Here is a 6,664-nt window from a genome sequence, read left to right on the forward strand (position 1 = left end):
CCATTTGATGCCACAGTTAAAACCCTCAGGTTTAATGCTGGTACCTATGCCCATTCCTAACACACACACGCACACAAACACACACAATCATATTAGCCATCCTGCTGCTTTGGTCTTCCAAGAGCTGAAACAATAAGCAAACCATCAGAATAATCATCACTTTCTCATTTAGATTAACCTGTCTGTAACTTTGTACCTTGTGTTGAGAGCTGGAGACTTATCTCTTATTGAACTACACTTCTGTGCAAAGATGCACAGCTGGGCTCTCTGATGCAGAAGATGTCAAACACATGGAAATACTGTACAGTATGCTTTATAGGCTCTGTGAAGTATACTGTATGAGTTAAGCCATTGGAAATTTTATTTTCAAGAATTTCTCTTGCCTCGTATGGCTCTACTAGTAAATTCCACAGCTATCTAGAGTGCATTATCTGTTCAGTTTGTTTCAGTTTGTGATGTAAACACCATTTTAAGGGGACAATGCCAGCTGACAGATTGGTGTTTTCAGTTTTATCTCTGTAGCACATAATCCCACAATTTAACTTAGGCTTCATTGTGAAGAAGACGGAGTGACATGATTTGTGACAACCTTTCAAATTTTTTTATTAAGATAAGTGGGGTAAAGTCTGTTTGGTTGGTGCAAAATGCGTAATATTTTGGTCGGAGAGTGATGACCCTAATTACTAAATTGGTTGTACTTGTTGCCTCATGGATGCAGGGAGTGTTGGCAACAATAATGTTTTTATGAATGAACCCTTTCTACGTTCTCTCTTCTTGTCCTGGAAAAGAAGGGGAACCGCTGAAGTCAAGGCTAATTGCTGTAGGTTACAGAATGAGATACAGTTGGTGACAACTGGTTTGGAAGGCTAATGAGTAAATAATAATTACAGTAGTAGGCTCAAACGGCTGACCCTCACAGTGCTTCAGACCAAGAGTCTGGCTGGCTTTATTGCTCCCAGTTATTAATGTTTCATGTGTTAACATTTTTGCAGCGTCCTTTTAGATCAAACTTGACGCTTCTGAGTCCTCATCAGTATAAAGTGCAACTTAAAATGAAAATATTACACTAGTCTGCTCTGCAGTCAGCACTTCATTAGGCTGTTGCTTTCTACAGCTGCAGATCACTCAGAACAGAGGAAAGCATGTCAATTGAAATTTGGTCAATTATAACAAAAATCTCCATTGCATCCTTGTTGGGCTGTTGGCTCATTTTGTCCTTTGAAGGTCCACACACTGGCTGACTGCATATTTAAATGTAGGAGTATCAAATTACTCTTATGTGGATCAATATTTGGTTGTCACTTAAAGATGGATAATCAATTCCTTCTTTTGGATGACTAATTGATTTTTTAATTGATAACCTATTAGAGCATCTGTTTGTCATAATTACTATTTCCTGTGACTAATATAGCATAATGGTTCACATAAATATTTTTCTTTAAGAGGAACAACACTTTGAACCCAGATAAAAAGGATGATTAAATGATGTTGCTGTTAGTTTTCTCTAAAATCAGCAAATACAGAGCAACAGCAATCATTTGACGATGATGTGTTTTGTGAGTCCAAAAATCACTTTCTTTTAGCTCTGTTTTTGTTCTCCACCAACTCCTGGGATAGCAATCTGTCTCTTTAGCTGCTAAATGCACCACTATGTTCCCCAGCCCTTTGCTAACTTTGTCTTGGTTGCAGGTAGGATACAATGAGTTTTTTTAAATGTTAAAACAGCTGTCCACTGTGGCTGAAAACAATGTCATGAGAGCGCTGAGAGTGAACCAAAACAGTAAAATTGAAAGATGCATACATGTTCCTTAGAGCTGAGGGGAATTTTAGAGTCAGATGATAATTCTCTGTTGATTCATCACTACAAGAGACCTCTGTCACATAATTTTTTTTTAATCTTTTATCTATTTTCATCTATCTATCTAAAAAATATTGATAATAGCCACTTTAAAGAAACATTTTAGGGAATGCTTGTAGGTTATAAATTTGAACACTGAAACTGTTTTCCTCCAAAACAACTGTAGCATAGTTAAAAATACCCTACCATTCAAAATACATTACACTTTCAATACCAAATGGATAGTTTACTACTTCCATTTGAAAAGTTAGTAGTCCAAGAAGTGTCACTTTTCATATTTGCCATGCTTCTTCTCTTTAATTTCTGCTGTTACAGACACTTCAGACACTGACACTTCAGGGCATCAGTGAAATGAGGCACCTTATCAGATATCTGAAAAATGGATTAGACTTCAATATAGGGGATTTGTTATTGTTTTCATGAGTGACATCAACTAAAGTGAGTAAAAATTCCCAATACTATGGGACAATCTGAAGAATCAGCTCACACTGATTTTCATTTCTGTCTATGTGGGTTTGTGTCGGCTCTATCTTTACTTGGAATACGATTTTTGAGTTGAGGTCTTGATCTTTCAGGGTAGACACGACAGGAGTCCCTGTGTGAACCTCCATAACACACAGTTATCTCTCCTTTCTCTCCAGGGAATAACCCAAGCTTCTATCTGTGAGCAAAGCCTTATAACAAAACTGATTATAAGTAACTGAGAATCCAGTCACAGTAGTGAGATTGTGAAAGAGGTGGCCAAGTGTTTGGACTTTGAATACAATTAAATGCAAGATAACGCTGTTTAAAAACAGAAGAACAACTCTTCCTCAGGTGGATTGGAATGTCAAAGCAGTACGTGATCGGACTGTAGGAGCAAGACCAGTGTGTTGACAATTACCTAGAAAAGGAAATTATAATAGGGTTGCTGTGCGTAAACCTCTCATTATAAAGATGAATGCACATTTGAGAGCTGGGTGATGCAAAAGTGGGCGGGTGCTTGTGTGACATACCAAGAGAACAGTACAGGCCTGAATGCCTGATCTCTACAGTAAGAGGATCTGGTGACTCTGTTATGCTGGGGGACATTTTGCTGATATGATTTGGGTCAACTTAGATGGAAGGGTGACTGCCAATCAATATAACAATTTTTCCCAGTGATCACCTTTATCCTATGATAAAACATTTTTATCCTGATGGGAGTAATCTCTTCCAGGATGTCAATGCCCCCTTCCAAGGGGGTCACTGAATGGTTTGGTTTTGAGTATGAAAACATTGTGAGTTATATGCTATGTCCTTCACTGTCACCAGATCTCTACCCAGTTGAACACCTATGTGAGATTTTGGACCAACGTGTTAGACAGCACTCTCAACCACCATCATCAAAAACACGGAATGAGGCTACATATACATTGCTACTTTTTGTTTTTTAAAAACGAATATCTTTTGCTACGCTTACACCTCGTATTCACACTGCTGTAGGTTGAGTCCCTAAACCGTTTTGGTTTGGAATCTCCGGGGTTGTGTTGCTGTCTCAATGGCCTTAAACGGAGACCTTCGGTAACACCAATACTGACGCCAATGTTATGCTGCCTAATTGGGTCAAGACGTCTGGTTCTCGGAGGATGAGCTACTTACCTTATCAAGGCAATTACCAGCAAGGGCGAACAATACATGCTGCCTCCTGTTAACCCGGCACGCGCATGCCCAGCATATGAGAATGTTCATGAGATATGCGGTGTTAGCATGTTAGATTAAACAGATGAAAATTCTTCTGCTGGAGCTAAAAATACATATGTGCACGGTGAGCGTTCTGGCTACTTGTGGATACTTGTGATTAGCTGACAGCTGTATAATTGTACATTACAATTTAGGGCTAGGCGATATAGAGAAAATCAAATATGGTATTCTTGACCAAATACCTCAAGGCCGATATTACAACAATATTGTATGGTTGACTATTGGTGCTTCGACAAAATGTTATGTACATAATAAGATTTGTGATAAATAATCACCAAAAAGGATTAAAAGACTTAGTGGGTATAGGGTAAATGATAAAACCGCTAGAACAGTCTGGTAAGTTAAAAAGTACATCACTTTACTGTAAAGCAGCCTCTAAAACCAGGAATAAACAGCACTTCTTCAACACAAATCTAAGACGATATCTAGTCTCATATTGCGATATTATTGCTATAACATAGATATATTCCCCAGCCCTTATACGACTCCTCAAGAATAGCCCTAATCAACAGCGTAAAACTACAATTGTAAATCAGTGTGCCTGGTATATTCTCTCTGAAACTCTTCCAAGTCCAGCTGTGGCTCCATCTATATACTACATTGTGCTTGTGTTGTTTCATGTAAAAAAAACACACATGAAATGTATTTACAATTCTGTGCAATATACAAAATGCATCCAAAAACATGCACAAAAATATAATCTTAATATTTTAATTGTATATAATGGGCCAGCCATAGATATCGACTTTAAAGTCAGCATAAGCATTCCATAGCAAGACATTTTGGGATAAGCAGAAACTGACTATGCTTTATATTTTTTATTGTGTAATTAAGCAGAAGCTGACCATTTTTTAGAGCTTACTGTACTGTAGTAACCTATACAGCAGCAGCAACAACATTTAAGCTTTATACTGTGTCACCAGTTAACTCACACTGATGAAACTAAGGTCAAACCTAATTAACCTTATCCTCTGCAGGGTTGCTGGGGCAACACTCACGCATGTTCTTCTTTTTGCATTTTCTTTCAATTAAATCAGTAGCAGTCCACTTTGACAAAGATGTCTCAGGTTCTGTCTTTCTCAGTGTGTGTTTTCTGGCTGGTAGCACCTTGAAATATTTCAAGAAATTTATTATAAAGGAAACAAGAAAAGCCAATTTTCTTTACTTTGATTTGATGTCGCTACAACCTATCGCAGCACACATTGTTGGAGAGGAAGGGTGCACACTGGACAGCTCACCGCTCTGCCAGCACAAAGACAGACAACCTTATCCGCACCTATGAGCAAATTAGTTGCCTGCGTAGCTTGTGAGTTAGAGGGAATTTGAGTGCCCAAATCCACACAAAGATTACGTGCAAACTTCTATAAACAAACTTAAAAAGACTTTTATACTTTTTGTCTTTGGGACATAGAAAAACATTGCACTCTGAGGGTTGTCTGATTGAGTTTAATGGATTCTCGATGAACCATCACTCCGCCTTTTTTCATGCCGATCTTTACCTCTACCTTTACTATACACTGATTTAATGTAAAAAGTGTGAAGAATAATTTGTCTTCAGCATTGAATGAAATAATCTTGATGAGCTTAACCATAATTGTGTAGCCCTTATGCAGCAGTATGTTTGAATAGAAGTGTTCATTCCCATACACATGGCTAACATTAACACAAGACACACCAGGGACAGTGCCTTATTCTAACTGCAAAGCTCTTAGAGTGTTTACTTGGCCCCTTGGCAGGGGGAGGCTCTGATGGCTGTGGCTGCTGACTCACTAACTCTGTCAGTGCTCTGCACTCATACAACTCGTGTGTGTGTGTGTGTGTGTGTGTGTGATTTAAGAGGGAAACTAGTGGACCTGGATCTGCTGTACATCATCCCCGTCTCTAGCTCCATAACTCTCTGTTCTGAGGCTCGGTGCTGACTGGGAGACAGTCAACTACGCAAGCTTTGAGCTGCTCAGACTTCTCTCACGCCGTTCAGTCTCTGTGGTGTTTCTGCCATCTGGCTAGCACCGAAAGAAAAGTGTATGTGTTTTGCAGTTTGGATGCTCTGTGTGTGTGAACATATGTGTAAGAGATCCTCTGATGTCAGTGATTGCCCCAGGTGCTGATTAAGAGAGTATCCACATCAAACCCAGTTATCTTCAGCTGTTGTTCATTGTATTCCTAGGTATAAGAACACATATTTAGTATAGGAAACTAAGATTGCTGCATTTAAAAGAAATCTCACAGACTTTCTTTAGTCATTTTTAGGCTGTCGGACTGCACACAAGCAATAAGCACCTTCTCTCAAACTCTGCAACGATCAAGACTCAGTAACTAGATAATATATGTTATTCCCAATGGTATGGAAGATGTTGACTGAATGTAAGCCTACCTTTTGGGTTTAGTAGGGGAACATGCAGCCTACCTTAATTCGTTGGTCTCAAAGCCTCTTAGTAGTGTGGTGTCTTTGATTAAATGCTGATAGAGCTGTTGAATTTGAGTAATCCCTGTAGTAATCTGCAATGAGCCGTCCTTTGCTGATGTCGTGCCAGGTTGAATCTGGGGACAGCTGCCTTCATAGTTGTTGGTCTGCCATTATTCCTGATATTAGTAGGTCTACATCTGAGAACTTGGTATGCCACTCTTGTTACAGTTCTTTGAGAATGAATCAGATAGACTTTTTACATTTTATATTTCTTAGGTAAATGCTTTGCTTTGCCAGCTGCTTAAGTTTCTTTTGCATTTCCTTCAATTCAGTCCACCTACATTTATATTTCATTCATAAAGTTGAGAAGTAGAGAGGGATTTGAAGTTGGGGAGGCACAAGTTAGAAAGTTTTTGTGAACATATGATCTTAAGCCATGGGAGGGACTCTAGTTTACTGGTATTTTTTTCTGATTTCCTAATGTCAATTGTTCTAAATACCCATCCAGCCTGACTGACTGCTTTTAAAGGGCTTGTTGAAGTCAAACCTCAGCCTTGTAATGTTTGCTAATGAAATACCTTTAATTTGGGTCCATTACACTCTTTTGGCGTTTTTCCACTGCTGGTAACAGCTTGCCTCGGCTCGCCTCGGCCCGCCTCGGCTCGCCTCGGCCCATT

General features: G+C 39.1%; 1 protein-coding gene across 21 annotated transcripts in view; it reads left to right on the plus strand.

Moving 5' to 3' along the window:
• LOC117948842 (pleckstrin homology domain-containing family A member 5-like) overlaps nucleotides 1–6,664 on the plus strand; it is a 76,151-nt gene that overhangs the window by 4,379 nt on the left and 65,108 nt on the right. Inside the window, exon 1 of one of the 21 annotated variants that reach the window (XM_034878730.1) lies at nucleotides 2,278–2,296. The exons of the other annotated variants lie outside the window; for them this stretch is intronic. The gene's annotated coding sequence lies outside the window, so the exon portion shown is untranslated. Of the gene's footprint in view, nucleotides 1–2,277; nucleotides 2,297–6,664 lie in introns of those variants that run through there. 21 annotated transcript variants of the gene reach the window in all.

This window comes from Etheostoma cragini, chromosome 8 (assembly GCF_013103735.1).
Source record: "Etheostoma cragini isolate CJK2018 chromosome 8, CSU_Ecrag_1.0, whole genome shotgun sequence".
In the NCBI taxonomy this organism is placed as follows: domain Eukaryota; kingdom Metazoa; phylum Chordata; class Actinopteri; order Perciformes; family Percidae; genus Etheostoma; species Etheostoma cragini.